This window comes from Stigmatopora argus, chromosome 12 (assembly GCF_051989625.1).
Source record: "Stigmatopora argus isolate UIUO_Sarg chromosome 12, RoL_Sarg_1.0, whole genome shotgun sequence".
NCBI lineage: Eukaryota > Metazoa > Chordata > Actinopteri > Syngnathiformes > Syngnathidae > Stigmatopora > Stigmatopora argus.
Window position 1 is genome coordinate 11105839 of NC_135398.1, and position 21343 is coordinate 11127181.

Sequence of the window (21343 nt, forward strand, 5' to 3'; positions counted from 1 at the left end):
GGTCTGAGGAAAAAGGTGTGAAAGATGAGAACAGATGTTGCGTTGTCTTTGATGGCTTTGACCTCACAAGCTCCAGTCGGCAGCCGACACGTCATAAATACACGACTGGCGGTTGGGCGGGAGGCAGACATGACCGGGGTAGCACCATGTGACCTCACAATCTGGCAGGCTGCTGGACAACATTTTTTTCTCCTCTTAATGTGTGCATCTAAGGTTTTTACACACACCTAATGATTAAGTACTCAGTAGTCTGAGCACCGCTCAGAAAAATGCACGGTGGGTTGATTGAAAAGTCAAAATTGTCCATGGATATGAATTTAAATGGCTGTTTGTCCATGTGTGTCCTACGATTGAGTGGTGACCAGTTCAAGAAGTATATACATATATCATCCTGAGGCAAAAAAAAACACTGGATTGCCTAGCTTCTCCCTCACTCAACTCGGAGGGAACCAAGAGCGACCGGTCCACCCATTTCCTTTCCTTGCCCTTCCCAGGCATGTTAGAGAGGAGCCAAGCCAAAAGGGGAAAAAAAATCAGACCCGCAATGGCTTTTTGGAGGAATGGTGCGGTCATTACGAATGGCTAGGGAGAAAGTGCAGTAGAGAGAAGGGGGTGGTCCTGAGCCAAGATCATTAAAAAAGACCCACAAAATAAACAGAATGATAAAATACTCAAACACCCCCAATCCCCCAACCCCATCATAAGACATTCCCTTGACACCGCTTTGGCCCAATGATCACTTAAGTGACCACAGCCATTTTTGTCACTTTAAATAGCTTTTAATTGCTTTCACTATCGACAAAGTTTTGGGAGCTGGTTGGTTTGATTACTTGGCAGAGTTGAGTAAAAAAAAAATGTTGATATTAAATATTGGTGCAAAATTACAAACCTGGTATTTCAGTTACTCTTTTGTCACTTTTTACGAAATAGGAAGTGATGGAACTTGTAGCTCTCATATCAATGTGCAAAAGCGTGCAGTCCAATTTTATAGAAACACCTTCCCTGAACGACGAAGTAGGCCGGCTAAATGAAAGTTGGACTAACAATTCTCCATACTGGATCAGGCTTAACTATTGGTCCTGCAAATGCACAACGCTGTATGGCTTTCTCTTTAGCCGCGATGGTGATAAATACACAATATTTCGGACATCGTCTACGGTACCATCCCAGATCAAGAGGAATTGACACAGGTTCCAGGGCCATTTGGACAATCCAACACAATTGAGTAGTTACAGGGAATAAATTGAAATCGGTTTAACGTGATGGGCGACATAAGTGTTTGTCTTGGTTTTTCCAGTGGAGGCTTATCCCACACTCTGACAATCACTGCTTTGGTCAAATGAGTAAAATGGGATTTTTGAGCAGTGAGGGATAACACAAAAACAATAAATGTATTTTAATGGCACACATGGCACAAGGACTAGTTAAGATGAGTTAATGTCTGCTCGCATTAGGGCCAACCGCAGGATTAAACCTCCAGCTTCAACAGATGATGCTATGAAGAAGCAAAATTTACTGTTTTGGGGTAATTGGCACCAAGTTTAAAAACCCAATTACCTTTATCTACAGGACTGGACTGGACTGGAACTATATTTTTTCTTCTGTTCAGATTTGGTGTTTTTTATGGGTGATGACACACCCTTAACTTGCCATTCTGGAGCAGAAGCTGACGTATGAAAACACTGAGACACACACGTATCAAAAGTGGGAATCACATCACCGCCAACAGAGATAAATAGACACTTCCTCTCTTCCCTTTCACAATGTTTTTTCCCACACTCCTCGGACCCCGTGCTGTATAGTAAATCCTGCCCACAAGGAAATCGCAGAACCACATCAAAATGTTCTCCGTGCTTTGACAGTGGGACTCATGCCAACCAACGCACCACCTGCTCTCTTTTGGGAATGTGGGTATGTAGAGTACCTGGTTTTTACACTTGAAACAAATTCAGCAAATTCACACCTGATGCTGGCCAGCACAATCTGACTAAGTTATTCAAATGATGATTTGTAGTACGTTACTTACTACTGGTGTGGAAAACGCAGGTTTTACGTTTTTTTTTGCCATATAACGTAAGCCAAACAATGTGTGATCGGAATTACCAAATAAAATGTGTTCTGTTCTGTGTCGGTGTCGGTGTTTTGGGGTTCTTTACATCACAGTATCAATTGGTAAAATGTGAAATACCCCAGAAGTGAATGAAGAAATGTCAAGCATGCTCTTTGCACTCTTAGTGTGTGATACCTGCACCCACAATTGCCAGTCTCTGTCTCCAAAACAGAAGCCTGGCATGATTCCAAGAATGAACCAAGAATGACCCAAGAGCGACAACACAATGCCACACAACATTAGAGTCTACTCGAAAATACAAATAAGGTATAGAAGCAGCCAAGATTGATGTTATATTATCAGATAAATGAAAGTAACTACAAATACACCCAATATGACAAGATAATCTTTGAAAGACATCCGAGAATGATAAATGACTGGTTTTGCAAGAGAGAGAGAGTGCTCAAATTTGGCCTGATCCTCAGAACATATCTCGCTTCAATGAAATGTCAATTGACTCAACAGGCAAACGTCTGGCATGTAAACAGTTAGATTAACTTCCTCCGAGTCAGTGTATTCTCTAACGATCCATCATAAGCACTTCCTGATGCGTTGACTGTTATTCTCACCTGTTTCCTCAATCGGAAACAAAAGTGCTCATTCTCATGGAGTAAATCACACGCTCCTTAACTTGATGCAGCATATACCAAAATAAATAAATAAATATAAGAAACCCATCAGCAAACAAAAACACAAGGAAGTGGTGTTAGGGAATTCCCATAGCAGACAGTGGTTTTATATTTTATTTCTTGGGGGGGCAGTAGCCAAGGCCACCCAAAACAAAATTATGCAATGTCATATTATTCCACTACTTTACTACAAATAGAAGGCAATGCCAGATGCTCCTAATAACAACTTGTGTTGACTTTACCAAGTTCTCTCCGACGCATTTTATGCTCCTTAGGAAATCCACCCATGCTCATAACTTTCTCCATCTGCTTGGAAATAGACGTCTCCTTGCTTTTTGTGGTGCAGGTGAGGGCTCACAAGTGAGGTGCTTAATAAGAAAATGCAATGCAATGATGGGCGAATAATTCAGGCTATTACACAGCTTCTTTGTAGCCTTGATACATATAGCACAACAAATTACACTGTCAACCCTAATGATAAAAAATGGGGGACATTCGACCCAAGTTATAATCTTAAATCAAGTTACAAATGGACGTGCAATTCATTGGAACTGGGAGGCGTGGCACTGAATAATAATGACTTTGTGCTATTGACGACAAAAGATGTTCTCACCTACCGTAAAAAAAATCAATGACACTTTCGAGATCTGTTAGTATATTTAACTGAACAGCAAACTATATTTGATTAGGCGAAGTTCTTTTTTAAGGTATATTTCAAGAGTAGGACTGATATTAGCTGTTGGGATGGTTGTTACTGCCAAAAAGGGCAGAAGGTGGCACGATTGAATCCAGAATTGCATGTGGCTGTGGCCCAGCCGCTTTATGAAATGTTTTAAAGAGCCATTACGATTTACCCATTGTGGTGCAAACAATTTACACCTGTACAATTGTCCTCAAGAATTGGTGTCTCTGTCTAGTTGAAATTCAAAGTGTGTACCAGACTTTAAATGGGTTTATAATAGTGATGAACTTGGGTCTCTTTGGGAGATTGCTCTGTTTTGAAGCCAGCCTCCAATGGAAATCTCCTGTACTGCAGGGTCATTTCCCTAACCTCGTAGATTGCCCCTAAAGCACAAATACCACTGGTTGTACTTGGGCTCCCTCTGGTGAGAAGTGAAGAAAACTCTGGGTTAAATCTACAAACAGTGGGCATATTGTTAAATTATCTTCAATTGATTTATTTTGAATCAATATATAATGGTAAATTACAGTTGTAATCCGGACGTGAAATCCATTTGCAATGAATCCTTTAGATTTTTTAGTTTTTCTATGTTATTGTTTTGTGCCAACTCTTTCACTGCATTAAACAGCCATTCAAACAAATGCAAAGACAGGCAGTGTTCACAGTTAATGAATCATGACGAGGCTCATGCAGGAGCTTTACAGTGAAGGAATGATATCATGGGGCTTGGTCTATCCATCTCCAAATCTTACTCACTGAGCAAACAAATTCTCTATTTGCTCTCCTTATTCAGCTTGGATTGCTTCATTACGAAATACATTTTTCCATTGTCTGAAGAAGAGTGCTCTTAATTAGAGCGCAAGCTGCGTGTCAACACCTCCTTCCAGTCTGCCAAGTGAGATAGCACCGTTTACATCCCATGCTATTCTGACTATGCGCTGTGGGCAAAACAGATTTAAAGCTCCTTTCTAAGTCATTTCCCATTGGCTGGCCCAGACAGTGTTTGCAATGGCACAGGCTTAATACACGTCCACTCACACAAATAAGCACGTCACTCATGTAAATGTTTCTCCCTTTTTCCTGTCAGAATAAAGTTTTATACGTATGTTATTTATGTGTGAAGATGCTACTGCATAGTGGCAACATGGCTCTGCATTCTGGAAGGGCTTATTTGCCCCACTGTACGTTCTATCAATTGCACACCGACATTAATAAAGAGGCCCGGCAATGGTGCAGTGGTTCTTCCACCTGACTTTGGTGCGGGCAGTCTGGGATCGATTCCCACTCGGTGGCAGTGTGATTGGGTACTCGGCCGTTTGGTCGCCAAGCTCCAAATTTCCCGTATTTTTATTGTGTTTGGTTGGAGAACTTGTTAAGACCCTGACTGACGTCCCTTCCTAAGGGGACAACTCATGTACATACAAACTCTTATACACTCACACGTCCGCTCAGTGAAACTGCTCAGGGCCATTGTTGGCTTTTATTGATGCGTAGACCGTGTTGTTTTACCTTGTTTGGTCACCGGACGTTTGGTCGCCGGTTGTTTGGGTCCGGGCGACCAAACGTCCGCGACCAAACGTCCGCGACCAAACGTCCGCGACCAAAAGTCCGGCAACCAAACGTCCGGTAACGGTGTGATTGTGAGAGTGAGTGGTCGTCTGTCTCTGTGTACCCTACGACTGACTGGCAACCAGTCTTGGGTGTAGTCTGCCTTTTGCCCAAAGACAGCTGGGTTAGGATCCAGCAACCCCCGCAACCCTTTCGAGGATGGGCGTTATCGAAGATTAATGAATGAATGAACAAAGATAACTACGACGATTGAATTAATAAATGACATAGCACCAAACACACACCCCAAAACAAATGAGTAAATAATTGCTCCACCATTTGGGCTATCTACACTTTCAGCTAAGGGTGTTCACCCAGGACCCTCCTCCACATCCTCCATTAGTTTGCATCTGAAGGAAGTGGGTCAGCGAGGATCCGAGTGGCGCAAGGTTGTGTCTATCTGGTGCTGACAGTTCACACAGGCCGTTTTTCCCCTCACCGCCTTCAAGCATATCAACACAGTGCTTCCCTTCTCAGAGGCTTCTATCTCCTGTATGGGCTCAGGTCTAAAAATGCCCTGGAACAATATTTCAACCACTCCTTGTTTTTAGAACGTGACATGGGTTTAGGACTGAATGACATCTTGGAGTTGGTTTGTTTATTGAAAAGTCAGTCTCTCCTGCTAGTTTCACTGAAGGATGGGAAATTTGGTAGGCCTTTCTATCATAAAATGACAAAGGAAATCAGCCACTTGGCTTAAAATGATCATGTTTGAGTCATTTTAACTACTACCCTGCTTAACGTAAAATTTATTGCCTGAGATACTCTTTCCGATTTAGGACTATTTTGGCGTATGGGATCCAAGTGTGACATTGTTTTTGCACTATCAGATCCACTTTTTTAACTACGGCCATATGTTCAGTTCTCAAACTAGGGAAGAAGTGAGTCCTTCCTTATCGGAAACTAAATACAAAGTTGTAGAGTGTGGGAGATTTTTTTAGCACAAAACCCCACAATTAACAAGGTTTCACCATAATCTATCACCTAAAGTTCAACAGCCATCCAAAGATTAGCAGTACATATGCTTATTACTACCTAAAAACAGCCAGAATGAAAGGGTTTCTTTCTAAACAAGACATGGAAAAACTGTATTCATTAAGAGATTGAATAATTGAAATAGCGCATTTACAGGCCTTAACAAAAAAAAAATTAAGGTTGTTGTCGCTAATCCAGAATATTGCTTGTAGAGTGAAAATGGACCATATTATGAAAACACATGCATGATTTGCTTAATCCTTATAGAACATCTAGCCACCTTGATCATCATCTGGAACAGTTTTTCGCTGTAGGTTCTAAGAACAGGACATGGGTGAGGTGAGAAGAGGGTACCCCTCAACTGTGGAACAAATTACCTGAAGATATGATTTGTGCTCAAACAGTTTTAAAGCAGGCCTAAAGCACTATAGCAAATCGCTACCCTTGCTTTAATCTGCAATGTGTGACTTGCGTTGTTTCCTTATTTTTTTTAACTGTGTTTTGCTGATTTTATAATGGGACTTTCATATGACCTTTTATTTGATTTTCTTTAGTAATTGTTTTTATTTTACTGAGTCCGATTTATTTTAATGCGAAGGAAAGTACACTTAATTGCCTTGTTTGGAATGGGTTACATTCCAAACAAGGTATATATTTACCTTGCTTTGCCTGAGGTTATCTGTAATGTGCTCAATCTCACCCAGATACCAATATAAGACATTTGGAACACATCTTGGGAAAGCCATAAATTGACTAAAAATTGACAGAAATAGCTGAAGCTCTGGTGAATGGTCTTCCATAAACTGAATAATGTGTGGTTGTAATTTGAAATAAATAGCTTTTTAATCAAAGTCACAATTGAAATTTTCATGGGTACGCATCTTTTTGGGTCACCCTGTAATAGATGAATTTTTCAAGATAAAAAAACAATCATTTCCACTCACACTTGGCCTTAAAGTAAATTTTGAAAAGCTAGATATTATTCAGATATTATTCATCTTCAATCAAACTGTTTATGTTTGAGTCAATATTTGGCAGTAATGAGTACATCGAGTTTTTTTTATGTTGTGACATGTTGGAAGAAAGGGGAAAATGTTCATTTGAAATACACCCTTATCTCATTTCAGCCTGACGTGTGCTTGTGCGCACATGACAAAGTGAAGTGAGCGCCGTTGTTTCCGCAGCCTGTCATATTAATGACACAAAACAGTTACGTGTTCGCTCAAACAAATCACTGACTCACTTGGCTGCCGCTGCCTGTTTATTAAGGGCCGCGGAGGTCAAAACAGTAAGTAAGCATCCGCTCGCTACGCCACCCTGTGTCGTCACCCCCACCGACCTGCTCGCCTAGAGAGCGTCATTAGCCTAATGAATGGAGGCTTTCCTTCTTCCTGTCACATCATGGCAGTTTAGCGGGGATATCGGCACGCTCATTAGAAAAGCGCTGTGTGCGAGATCTTCCATCTGGACTGTTTCATGCTAAAACACAATGTCAGGACCACAGGGGTTTACATTTCACTAGAGGGTCCCGAGGACAGAATGTCTACTGGTAATAAGGCTTCATTTGCACAGCCAGTTCTATCTTGTCTGTAACTGAGTACAAATACTGCCATTTCCAGATAATACTTTTATTCATAGGTTGGTTGGGACTGCAACTTACTTACTTAACTCAGACTGATATGAATGAAATGAACACTACGCCTAGGTGTGCCATTTCTACATTTGGTAGAGAGTTGTGATATTGAAGATGAAGACTTTAATAGATTTGGTTGTTGTTTAGTAAATTGGAATGAGATTGAGACTGGTAAATAAGTTGGATGGTGCTATTAAGGCAGGGGTATCAGACTCGGGTTGGTTTGCGGGCCGCTTTAACGTCAACTTGATTTCACGTGGGCCGGACCATTTTAGATATAATATTGAGATTTTTTTTTTAGAAATGGATTAAAAGAACTGGATTAAAAGCCCTGAATATTCAGTTTTTTATAGATCTAAAACAATGTTTATTTTCGCTTTTTTAAAAATATATTTTTAGATTTTACAAAATGATTTTTGAACTAAAAACACAGACAAAATTGATTAAAAAATTACAATTATTGATTTTAAAGGGGGAAAATCAGGAAATTTAATATACATCTATACTCTTCATTTTAATTTGATCCTAAAACAGAAAGTCGGCACTCATGATTTACTTTCCCGGGCTACACAAAATGATGCGACGGGCCAGATTTGGCCCCCGAGCCGCCACTTTGACACGTGTATTAAGGCATATGTTACGTATCTGAATAAATGTTAAGATGCAACTTTAAACAGATGCCTATTTCGCCTCTTGTTCTGCATTATTTTTTACTACAATGCATGTCCCTTCTTGCTCTCAGATACAATACAAATCCTCCACAGAATTATATATATTTTTCTCCTCTTCAAGTTGTATTGTTTTTGGCTGGTGCGCCATATATTCGGATGCGAGTTACAGTCCACTGGACATTAAGAAGGGGGGAAAAGATGGATGGCTAAAGCTTGGAAGCATGTGAAACAGTGCACATTAACAATAAAACAAGAAATCCCTCATGTATTTATTACACTTGCAATACAGTCACTATTTGTGACCACAAAAACGGTTTGTCAGGAATGCTTTGCCTTGCGCAATCCTAAGAACTAAACGCTTCAGGTCTAATCGGATATACAGTATTCATTGTATTTTTCAGTTTTCCTTTACAAATGTAGCTTTTTCCATGCAGTAGGTGTTGTCAGTTTTGTCTGAATTCCTCTTACTGCAAGACTCTCCAGTAAAAAATAGAAAGCCATTTTTTACTTTTACTGCAACTGTACTTTTATGGGAGGATGTTTTAACACAAGCATCGCTGCCTAAAGTGTATAATTACTTCTCGACCTCTGCGTCTTGTTATTTGGAAAAACCTTGAAAATGAACGGCAAGGAGAAGAATTCATTACAATGGAATGAGCGCCTCGTTTCAGGAGAGGAGGGAATTCCCAGTGCGTGATAAAATTATATGCGTCCGTCCAGCTTTCAATCATTTCGATATAGAATTCCGCCTACTTTTTTTTCTGTCAGGAGAGACTCCGCTTGTGACTGATTAACATAAATAAATGTAAGGTAAATGTTGACATTACAAGCCTTGTCAGCAGTGGTAGGCCGTGGAATTTCCATCCGCAGTCATGCACGTGTCGTGTCATTTTTAGGGGATTTCATTCCCTTGTACGACGAGCGACATGAAGTTACCACACAGGCCAGAGGAGAACAACAAATTGGGGTGGGGGGGCTTTTCATGTCAGTTGGCAAGCGTGTGGTGTGCATTAAACTGTCACCGCGTTGATTATGGAAGGTTTTTGCGGCACTGAGAATTGGAATTGCCTGCCCACATTATCAGGGGGGAAATAGACGTCACACTATATCACAGGTGTCAAAGTGCCTGCCCAAGGGCCAAATCTGGCCCGCCGCATCATTTTGTGCGGCCCGAGAAAGTAAATCATTAGTGCCGACTTTCTGTTTTAGGATCAAATTAAAATGAAGAGTATAGATGTATATTAAATTTCCTGATTTTCCCCCTTTTAAATCAATAATTGTATTTTTTTAAGCATTTTTTTCTGTGTTTTAGTTAAGAAATCATTTTGTAAAATCTAAAAATATAAAATAAAAAAGCTCAAATAAACATTGTTTTAGATCTATAAAAAACTGAATATTCAGGGCTTTTACTCCAGTTCTTTTAATCCATTTATAAAACAAAAATCTAAATATTATATCTAAAATGGTCCGGCCCACGTGAAATTAAGTTGACGTTAAAGATGTACATTACATTTCCTGATTTTCCCCTTTTTAAAACCAATCATTGCAATTTTTTTTTATACATTTTTAGTTCAAAAAGCATTTAATAATATTAATATTAAATAAATATACAAATATTTTCCATTTTCCACTTATAAAAAACATGATTAAAAGACATTTCCATTACTAAAAAAAAAAGCTCAAATAAACATTGTTTTAGATCTATAAAAACGGACTATTTAGGGCTTTTGATCCAGGTATTTTAATACAATTTAGAAAAAAAAAAAAAAATCTAGATATTAGATCTAAAATGGTCCGGCCCAGATGAAATGGCATTGACGTTAATGTGGCCCGCGAACCAACCCGAATTTGACACCCTTGCACTATATCATTGCCCTTGTTTCAAGGATTCGTTTGAAAGAAAAATTGGTGACTTCTGATTCGTGAATGAAAAAAAGGTGTGTGACTGAAACAGGATGGTTCTCTGGCAGAACATAACAATGGAATATTTTAATATGTCAAGGGACGCACAAAATTGACTTTAATCAACTTGGCATGATGGGCAACAGTATTTATAAATAGAGTAATCAAGTTTTTATGATAGTCATGTAGTGATTACACATTTAAGTATCTGTCAGATCATATTTAAGACCACAAAGGAGTTATCTCCACATTTTAGAGCAGTTCCCCAGGTGTCTTCACAACATGTCTGTGATATGGTTTTATCTAAACAGCCCAAGGATAAATAATTGTAGAACAATTTACACCCTGTTTTTATGGGTCTGTTTCAGTGTCTGTCTCATTCTAAAATTTATTGTTGCCCTCCTTCTAAAGCACACAAAGAATCGAGGCAACAGCCAAAAGAAAGTAAAAGTCTGCATTGTAGTTTTACTTGGGGATTAATGCGTCTAACACGTCAGAAAATAATACTTTTACCATGTATACATCTTTAACAAACCAGCAAGTCAAATTTATCATTGCGTTTCTTACCAAACACTAATGTTCACTTAATTAATTCACATTTCTATACTATAAGAGATTCAAATGTCCATTTTCTGTCACATGCCCATCTGAAAGAGAATTTCTATTCAAATTTATAGCACTATTTTTACTTTAACTGCTGCAAAGTTTCCAGTAAATTCCATGTAACATCGGCCCATCTGCAACCTGTGTTTAAAGCTGAATTACAGTTATTCACTAAGCATGAAGTAAACAATTAACATAATTTCAAGGTAAGACCAAAATGTAACACCAAAGTTTCGACATTTGGCGCCGCGCTGATTGGTTGCCACGGCAGCGCGTGTTTTTCGTGTTAATCACTGTCAACTTTGGGTTTACTGCTTCCTCAAAAATCAAAGGTTCCGTTCCGAAAGTGCAATTTTACCCCTGTTACCGCCTCCATTACGAGACCCTTTAATTTTGTCACAAGGGAGGAAATATCAGCCCAATTATGAAAATAAGGAAGGTTTTTCCATGTCTTTACGAGGGAAGCCTCCAAACTGGGTGCGGATGATAGATGAGTGCAAGCTGGAACATTACATTTAATATGCGGTTCCTTAGGCCTTAGTTGTTTTAAGCGAAGGATAGGATCCTTCATTATTCTCCTCGAAATGAAAATCGTCTTGGTTGTAGAGATTATAAAGCAATCCTGAACTCTGGCCTCTTTTCTTTAGTGCCTGTTCGCACCACCAGGCTAATTCATTTAAATGTTATCTATTCAGCAAGTATTGAATCAAACAAATACAATTTTGTTGAATGTGAAAATCTTAGTGCAGTGTTTCAGTTGAAGCATGCCATAATGATTTAAACTAATGAACATAAGGGGCAGGGTGTTCATTTGGTAGCAGTGCCTATCATACCAATATTATTTTCCACTAATAGAAACCATCAGTATGTTGAAAAAAATAACATTACAGAGTACTTTGTCCATCCTGGATTGAAACAGTCTACACAAGACATGCTGGCTTTCTGTATGCACATATGACTGATGGGTTATAACGTCCAACTTCCCAGAGCACTTATGAATTAAATGCAAGATGAAGCTGGGGGGGTCCGGGCAGTGTGAAGGTATTCTTCAGGCCTGGACAACGGCAAGCAAGGAATGGCTTATGTTGGCACATCCCATTGCCAAAAGGCAGTCAGACATTATCGACTTGTTCTCTCGTAATTAGAACATGGTGCAAATGGAGTGTAACCTCCCCACGTGCAACACGGCTTCCCTCGTTGCTGCCTGGATCTAAATTCCCCTCCACTCATGTTCAACTTGGAGCTCTTCATGCTCTCGTCTCCACTGCCCATGGCTGGAGTTAGAAGTGGGAGGATATATCTGCTAAGGTTGAGGGACCACATCATTCAAACTTTGTTTGCCAGGGTAAATGGCTAACTCGCATTTTCTCATCAGAGTTTCAGGGCAACCCGAGTCTGATGGAAGTATTTTTAAACAGTCATCCAACTTATCCCAACCATAAAGTCTACATACACACTGGCTAATAATAAAAGTGACACTTATTCCTAACCCAAACACTGAAAATAAACCAAAACGTAACTATAAACCCTTAAATCCAACCATAACATAATAACTATAATGAACAATATTTATGATTTTATCTAATCTAATATGCATCTTCAAAGTCTAATCAAAAGTATTAACCTGAATAAATTAATTATACTTTCAGCCCATTGGACGCATGGTTAGTGCATGGGCCTCACAGTTCTGCGGTCGAGGTTTCGATCCCAGGTGTGTCCTCACTGTGTGGTGTTTGCATGTTCTCCTGGGCTTGCACGATTTTACTCCGGGTACTCCGGTTTCCTCCCACATCCCAAAAACATGCAGGGTAGGCTGGGTGAACACTCTAAATTGCACATAGGTATGAGTGTTAGTGTGAATGGTTGTCCATCTCCTAGTGCCCTGCGATTGGCTGGCCACCAATTCATGGTGTCCTCTGCCTGGTGCCCATAGTTGGCTGGGATAGGCTCCACCACCCCCTGCAAGCCTTGTGAGGAAAATCGGTAAAGAAAAAATGAATGAAGCTAAGTTTTAGAATACTTTTCAACCTATGGTTTGAAGAGGAAGGCAAAATTAACCTCTGACTCCTGATTTGTAGAGAAGTCTTCTTCATATGGAAAAACCAAAGGTGGTGTTTCAAATTTCTGGTGATCGACAAAGTTCAGCTCTGATTGAACTTCATCATTGAAAAGATTAAATATGTGAGACTGAAGAAAGGCTATTTAATTTTTACGGGAAACAAGTCATATGTGACTCCCAAAGACAAATAAAAGGGTGAAGGTCTCTATCTTTCTCCAAGGTCTTCTGAGTGCCTGCATGTAAACTTAAGGTCATTCCGCTGCTGCGTGACCAATTAACCATGTATGCAGCTCTGTAGACTGTCAGCCAGAGACACTGGAAACATGACTGTACCGTCAATTAACGGGAATGAGTTGGTTGTCACGCTGAATGAGAAGCCAAGATTCAAGGGCGCATCGCACATTTTAATCGTTTACGCATCTCAAAGGAAATTACCCGCCACTTATTTTCTCCTGGATTTACTTTTAAGGGGTTTGGAGTCATGGTGTCATCAACATCCGAGTGTATATTTGTCCAAATCATGTCATGACTGCTTTTGTATGTGTATTCCATAACCCCACAAGTCCCAGCAGAGCATCTAATTACAGGAGAGGGGGACAGCACTGATTGTTTTCTTGTGATGGAAAGATGGAGCTAAATGTTAAATATAAAAGAAAATTTGCAGTGTAAGGTAATATTAATGAGCGTACACGCTACGTTAGCCCTGACGTCAATTGAGCGCGGCAATCGAAGTGACCCGTTTGTACTTTGCAACGCATGATGAAGTTTGCTCATGAGCTAAATGTCAACTAAAGTGCTCAAAGGGTCAACATGTCAAATCAGTTGATTACAAAAGACAGAAACATCTGTAGTCTATAAAGTTAGGAGAGTCCCCCCAGAGACATGCTTTCTCATTTTCACAGGATAACAAATTAGCTCCATAACTCATAGCCAAGAGGCAGTTAATCAAAATTTAAAGCCATGAAGTACACAGTGAACACAATCTATTGTGTGACGCTGCTCGACTTGAGTTTGTAATGTTTCCCCATGGTTATAAATGCAAAGACAAATAACCAAGTCAAGGTTAAATCTGTCGCTATCATAAATCCTTTGTTAAGTCATTGGCTGCCAATGATGCAGAAAGAATCCAATGAGCACTGCCAACCCTCGTCAATGGCACTGAAACATGATACGTATTTCACTGCCAGCTCTCTGCGTCCAAATCCACTGAACATCTCTAACACAATCAAGAACACTGAAATATGATCCCTTGGACATTGTGCTTCCTACATGGGTTAAGCATTGTTTCGTGAATTATATTCATCTTTATAATTGTATTTAACTAACGAGTATCACACACATTTGTACTGAGCTACCAAACATTTTTTCTGTTTCAGTCTGTGTTTTACAAATTACCTTTCTTTTCGATTACATACCAATCTGTGGAGGAACCACACAATTTAAAGCCTCCAAAAGTATGTTTTACACTTAACTTAGCATTTTCTTTCGAGGGACTGGAACACTTTCGAATAAAAAGTGCCAGTTGCGGTTTTTATACATCTAGTTTTTAAAGATGATCATGTAGTGTAGTGCTCACATTATCCATGCAGGCGAAAAATTACAAGCAAAGCTGATGTTGGCTGGTGTAGAGCTGCACATAGTGTAAATCTACTTGTGTGGCCCACATCCATCACATGAACGCAGGAGGACATCATTAAAATAACAAGTTACTGCGCTCAGTTCCCCCACTGTGTCTGACAATAGCATGCTAGGAGCGAACATTTCCTCATTTTAACTCATCCATGCCAGTCAAATTTAACTGTAGCCTGGACTGACTATTGGGAGATTCAGGACATTCACTGATGGCCTGCGGTCTAAAGTGGTCTGCCCCCACCCTTCAAAAAAAAAAAAAAACTTAAAATAAAATGACGTCACTTGGGAAAGTTTAAAGGTTAGGTTTAAAATGTGAATCAACCACTCGTGTTAGTCAAACCGAGCCACTCAACCATCCTCTTCTTTGATTGCCCTTAATATTTTCAAACTTACCCTAAATAAAGTATTATTCAATTATTATTAAAATGTGTAAACATGACTCAAACTTTCCAACATGAAATAAATGCATGTTACTGTTATGTATTTCAGCATATTTTAAAATTTGTGTGAACATTTACGTGTCTTAAATGGTGATAGGACAGCTTAGGAGGATCTAGGCAAGGAAGATGATCTTTAAAACCTTTAAGGGACTGTGCGGTAACCTCAGTCTCAGCCTGCAGAAGGTCCCCAACTTGTGGACTTTGTGTGGCTCCAGTTTTTTTAACTAGATCTACAATGTCTTGTGTGTCTTGTGTCTGTCTTGCTACAGCAACCAAGAAATTTCCCGAATACGGGATGAAATAAAGTTCTTACCTAACCTAACCTAAATGATTCAATCATTACTTTAGAAGTGATGTAAAGACTACAGTATACAAGTACCCCTGTCACATATGAAGCATGACCCATGGGGTCAGGTAGAAAGGTTGCTTTAGAGCAGTAGTCCCCAACATTTTTGGTGCAAAGAGCTACTTTTCAAGTAGCCAACGTCCCGCGATATACCTGAGCAGTGTCATTATCGTAAACCCCCACAGATCGTTCTCAGCCTGCAGTAACTACCCTGAGACTATGTTTTGTTGCCGTCGTTAGACATCCCATCACGAAACCACCTTCTCCCAAACACACACAACCACGATGAGCAATAGCCATAATATGAACAACAGTATGAACATGCTAAATAAGTTGAGTGTGCTTTATTTTACTGTCATCTGGTCCCAAAAAGGAATTGAGTGACTAATGGGCCATACAGTAAAGGCATGCCGCTGTTTGCAGATGTGAGCAGTGCCTAATGACCGAGCCCTGTAATTTGACGCTCAAAGCTTGCCACTAATGACAGAACTGTGCAATCACTTTGAGATCTGCCCCTCTTCCACCAAAAACCACAGAGGACGTACATGACGCACAAGGCTATGTACATATTATATACATGCTTGGCTCAGCCATCCAATCACCTCTTTCATCAAAAACGCAGTAAAGCTGTTATGCTGCACCACTGTTTGTTGGAAAAAATACATATACAATCAAATGGCCTTAAACTGTCTCAAAAGTGTTACATTTACTAATCCTAAAAAGGTTTTGGATTTACCCTGGTAGATCTTACATTTGTAATATTTTAAATTACACTACAATGCATGAAATTGTGCCTGACAGATATTATAGGAGTGGAGTTGGGGTGGGGGTGGATTTCAGTCTGGAATTGGCAATAAATTATATAAAATGGCTTTGAAAATGCTTACATTTCAATAGATGAAACCAGTAAGAATCATGTGTAAAAAAAAAATCCACAGTGCAGTAGACTGAAAAATGAACATGAATAAGAATATATGAACGGATCGATACAGTAATATACTGATACTTTTCCACAAGTCTAGTTATTGTCATTGTAAATGATGACAGCGCGTGGAGAATAACACAATTCAAAGAACAGTTAACAGACAGTGTAAAGCGCTTCAAACACAACCATAGCTCAAAACCTTAAGATAAAGCCACACATTACAAAGACATACAAGCTAATAAACTGTGCCTACGTCAACTAAAGCCATAAGAGAAATAACTAAGTGCTTGCAAAGTTTGTTATTTGTCAGGGAGTTGTGCAGCTGCATGACTGGGAGTAAAAACAAGGCTGTGGACACTCAGTGGGAACAATGAGGAGGCTGCAAGATGAAAGAAGTCTCAAGGCCTCTCTAAGATAAGAAATATATTACCTTTTTCCCACCAGCGTCTTTCAGTTGAAAGAAACCAATGTGCATAATATCACTCAACTCATGGTATACTGTCTATGATGTCTATTATATATATATATATATATATATATATATATATATATATATATATATATATATATATATATATATATATATATATATATATATATATATATATGTATGTATATATATATATATATATATATATATATATATATATATATGTATATATATATATGTATATATATGTATATATATATTCATATATATATATTCATATATAAATACTAGAAATTGAATATTGATCGAAATGCATGCAGCAAAGACAAATACTACTTTTCTGGATGAATCCTTCTTTATAGATTTTCTGCACATTTTCCCTCAGGTTTGTGTGAAAAGCCATGCATTTCTGACCTTGTCTGTCCAATATTTACATCTGTATTCTTCAAATTCCCCAGAAGAGGATGTGCCAAAATGAAATTATGAAATTTATACGTTTAAAATCCAGTTAATGATCTCAGAACTTGGCGTAATTCAAAGCAACAATAGTCTGGAATATGTGTGGCTCCATAATAATCTTAATTAGTCATACACTTCTGTGGCTAAAGGGCAAAAGAAACATGTTACTGTTGCTAAGTCAGTCAAGCACACATGTTGAATCCACTACAAACACTGCAACCAGGACCACGTTGCTTAGCAGCGACGATATTACTAGACCTCACTTTAGGATTTTAGCATGATACTTATAATACAGTACAATATCATCCACCTTGGAGTGCTTTTGATTTTTGAACGAATCAAATCAGAACAACAAGGACAAGAAGACCATAGCTTTATCGAGAGCTAAGGTAGACCAGGAAAAACTACATTGGATAGTGCTCAAACTATGTGACTGAATCTTGCTTGAAAAGGGTACAGCCATAACAAACAATTTTTTGTACTTACCCAAAGTTCAGCGGAGTTCACAGGAATTTTCAACAAGTGGGAATGTGAATGGGCTCATCGGCAACCTAATGAGAAAAGCATTAAAATGAACTTTCATGAGTTCAAAAGCGGAATCGATTGAACAAAAAATGTTGGGTTTTTAAACAGCATGACATCATGCCTAGTGGAGCAGCCATGAATGTATTGCCGCAACTAGTGGAACCACCATGAAGTCTTTAGGGCCAGTTGTGTGAGAGCAAGTACGTTGTTCAAAGGCTTCACGATGAATGACAAATTATATGGGCCTCGCTTTGAAATCAAATATCGGAAAACTCCTAACCGCCGGGTCGCCGTATTGTTCCAGAAAATCTTCCACATCACATGCCGTCTGGAATTGTTTTTCACACAAAAAGCCAGGCTGCCGCTTCCAAATATTTCGACGCTCTGGACTCTCAAAACATCGGTCGACCACAGGTGCAAGTTTCCCATACCAATTAGTCGAGGGCCCCACCCACAAATTTGCTGTCCAAATAAACCGGGGAAACGGGTAAAGAATGCACATTAAAATGGAAGCCATCGCCTTTGATATTCAATTCTTTAATTGGAACCAGGCACGGCTTCCGATAGAAAAGTGAAGATTCCTGATTGAGGGACACTGTGCTTCCTGTTTGCAGGGACACCTAGTTGTTTGCCGGCCTTCGTGGTCGCATGGTCAAAGGTTCAACGCAGACCTCGAGCAACCAAGCCGGTTATAGTCAGGCTGGGTAAACATCTGGTCATCTATGTTGTTTCATACCTACGTTCCTTTGTGTACGTGCGTGTACTCCATTCCATCATCTCTGGTTACAGAGTTTCTGGCGGCTTCCCCCGTAGTTGCAAAGCATGTGGGATTGCGGAAGGGTTTTCCATAAAATAGGAGTTGTCCAGTAAAACAAAACCTTGAAATTATGGAAAGAGATTCTTAGGCACGAAATGGTGAAAAAGCACTTTTAATCTATTGAGCATTGCTTACGACTATTTTTTCCGAAATCGTTAAAAGTGGCAGTTCGTCTCCACTAGCTAAAATAACTAATGTTTTGGTAAATGTTTAGAGTTGTGTGTATCGATGAGGCAAGTCTCTGTCTTTTGTCTTTTTTTCCCTGTCCTTTTTCTTTAAGCGATGGTGTTAAAGTTATTTCAACAACAAGCTGATTTTTTAAAATAATCTATATAATTTCAGCGCAGCATCTTTGACGGAGTTAAAGTTCAAATTAACCTTCAGGAAAGTTGACATCAATGACTTAATCATAATCATGACACATGATCACCTGAAATAAATATATCAGTATTTCATCATGAAAGTTGATTGTTATGCTGTAAATAACATGTGTCAAAGTGGCGGCCCGGGGGCCAAATCTGGCCCGCCGCATCATTTTGTGTGGCCCGGGAAAGTAAATCATGAGTGCCGACTTTCTGTTTTAGGATCAAATTAAAATGAAGAGTATAGATGTATATTAAATTTCCTGATTTTTTCCCCTTTTAAATCAATAATTGTAATGTTTTAATCATTTTTTTTCTGTGTTTTTAGTTCAAAAGTCATTTTGTAAAATCTAAAAATATATTTAAAAAAAAGCTAAAATGAACAGTGTTTTAGATCTATAAAAAACTGAATATTCAAGGCTTTTAATCCAGTTTTTAATCAATTTATTAAAAATATCTAAATATTATATCTAAAATGGTCCAGCCCACGTGAAATCAAGTTGACGTTAAAGCGGCCCGCGAACCAACCCGAGTCTGACAACCTTGCTGTAAGTGATCCACAAAATTATGTCATTTTTTATACAGGTGGTCAGACTGAAACCAGCTAGTATTCGCACAGGAAAAAAAATGGTAGGTTAATTATGCATATGGTAAAAGTGTGAAACTGCCATAATGCTGGTATAATGTAATTAATGTATTTACATGACAGAAAGTGAAGATTGCTAAAGAAAGCAACAAGTTGGAAACAAACTTTTTCCCTGGCGAATGAAAATAGTCTTCATTCACCAGCAATTATAATCAGTATGGTACTTTTGTTCAACAGAAAAAATATTCTGTTTATCTTTAAGAAATACCAAAATGTTGTAAAATGGGCTGCCTTGTGGGGAGCTTTGCTTTGGAAAAAATGGAAAAGGAGTTGAAGGAAATACAGTTGGAAGAGATATGACGTTTTTTTTGTGAGGATATTCCTAGCCCTGGTTAGAACTGACCCAGAACACATGATGTGTGTACGGAAATTGAACAGTATGTAAAAGTTAATTAGGTGTGACCCCACTGCAGTGTATGTTTTATGTGGCTCACTCAGGAAACACTATTCTTCTGTTATCTGTTTTGAATGACTCCAAAGCGGATCAGTGGCCTGCTTATTTATTTTGAACACTAACTGAGAAAGACTTTTTATCTAGTGAGGTGGGAGGGTTGAGGAAGCACATCTTTAATTTGAATCAAGCTGAACGCTGGAGCAATAACCCCGATATGATTGCCTTTGTCCCATTCTCAGAGTTCACACAGTCCAAAGTCTTCAGAATCGTAAATTCCAAGATGTTTTGACATTTAATTCTCAAATTTGTACCGTTAGTAGCCGGCCAGGGATTACTACATTGTTGCACTGGTTGGAAGGACATTATATTGTGGGAGTTATGCAGTTTCAATTACTGATGGGGTGGCGGTAGACTCACCTGACTCTAGTGCAGGCAGCGTGGGTTGACTACCCACTCCGTGCCGATGACGTAAATGTGAACGGGAATCGTCCGTCTCTATCATGCAGCTTTTACGTCAAGTCAGCTGAGTTTGACTCCAGATCAGATGCGACCCTGAATAGGATAGAGGGTATAGAAAATGGATAGATGGATGAAGTTAAGTGTTTCCATTTGTTATGGCAGCCACTAAAAACAGACGTTTCTGGGGGGCCCCGCCAGTAAAAGAACTAACGCAGTCACTGCGAAGGCTGGCTGTTGGACTCACCACATAAAATAAAGAGATTTTAATGAATGTATTAAGACTATAATTCCAATTTACTTTAATGTATTTGTTGGACCGGGAATGTTGCCTTCGCTCACGTATGACTTGACCTGAGCCAGTCTTAAGTCACACATTTACTTGGCTAAAACTTGTAAAACTTAGTATATTCATGAAACTCAACATTTGAAAATCTGCAATTTCAACAGAGTGTGACTTTTGAGGTACAGGGAAACAAAGTTCAGGTCTGTTTAAATAAAACACAATTTTGCACGTTTCAATGTGAATGGGTTCATTGTATAAACATCTGAATGTCATGAGAGGCTGTAAAAAGAGCATCCTTGCAGCTCCTCTAAAATTAGGAGCAGAGCAATATTGTATTACTGTCTGTCAATATTTTACAGTCACATCGCTACATCTTGGAATGTTACGCCAGTAGATTTTTGTCTCATGTTGGACACAATGCCAGGTGAAGTGTTCATGAGTAGGACACAGTAAGTTTGCCAGAAATTCCTGCAATTTACTCATTTCTGGAAAACGACAACTTATTCAGATCCAAATGGGTGGAAAGTGAATAAGTTTCCCAAGAACGATTCCCTCCTGAGTGTTGGTCTTCAAAGTCACATGGCTCCACATTGTGGAGCGCCAGGCTGCCCACATGAGTGCCTTTGCAGCCTACAATCGCCGTCTCCTTTGTTGACTGAGCAGCCACCGAGGCTGTCACGCACGGCCCACAAACAAGGCGTCAAGGCCGACTCGATCCCCTGAGAATCCAAACCATCCGTCAAGGGAAAGCCC

The 21343-nt window shown here is 39.3% G+C and overlaps 1 long non-coding RNA gene across 1 annotated transcript in view; it reads right to left on the bottom strand.

Moving 5' to 3' along the window:
* LOC144085775 (uncharacterized) overlaps nucleotides 1-20400 on the bottom strand; it is a 78991-nt gene extending 58591 nt beyond the window's left edge. The window contains exons 1-2 of the long non-coding RNA XR_013304257.1: nucleotides 20266-20400; nucleotides 17591-17655 (exon numbers count right to left, since the gene is read on the bottom strand). This is a non-coding gene — a long non-coding RNA (uncharacterized LOC144085775). The remainder of the gene's footprint in view (nucleotides 1-17590; nucleotides 17656-20265) is intronic.
* Between the last annotated feature and the right edge of the window lie 943 nt (nucleotides 20401-21343).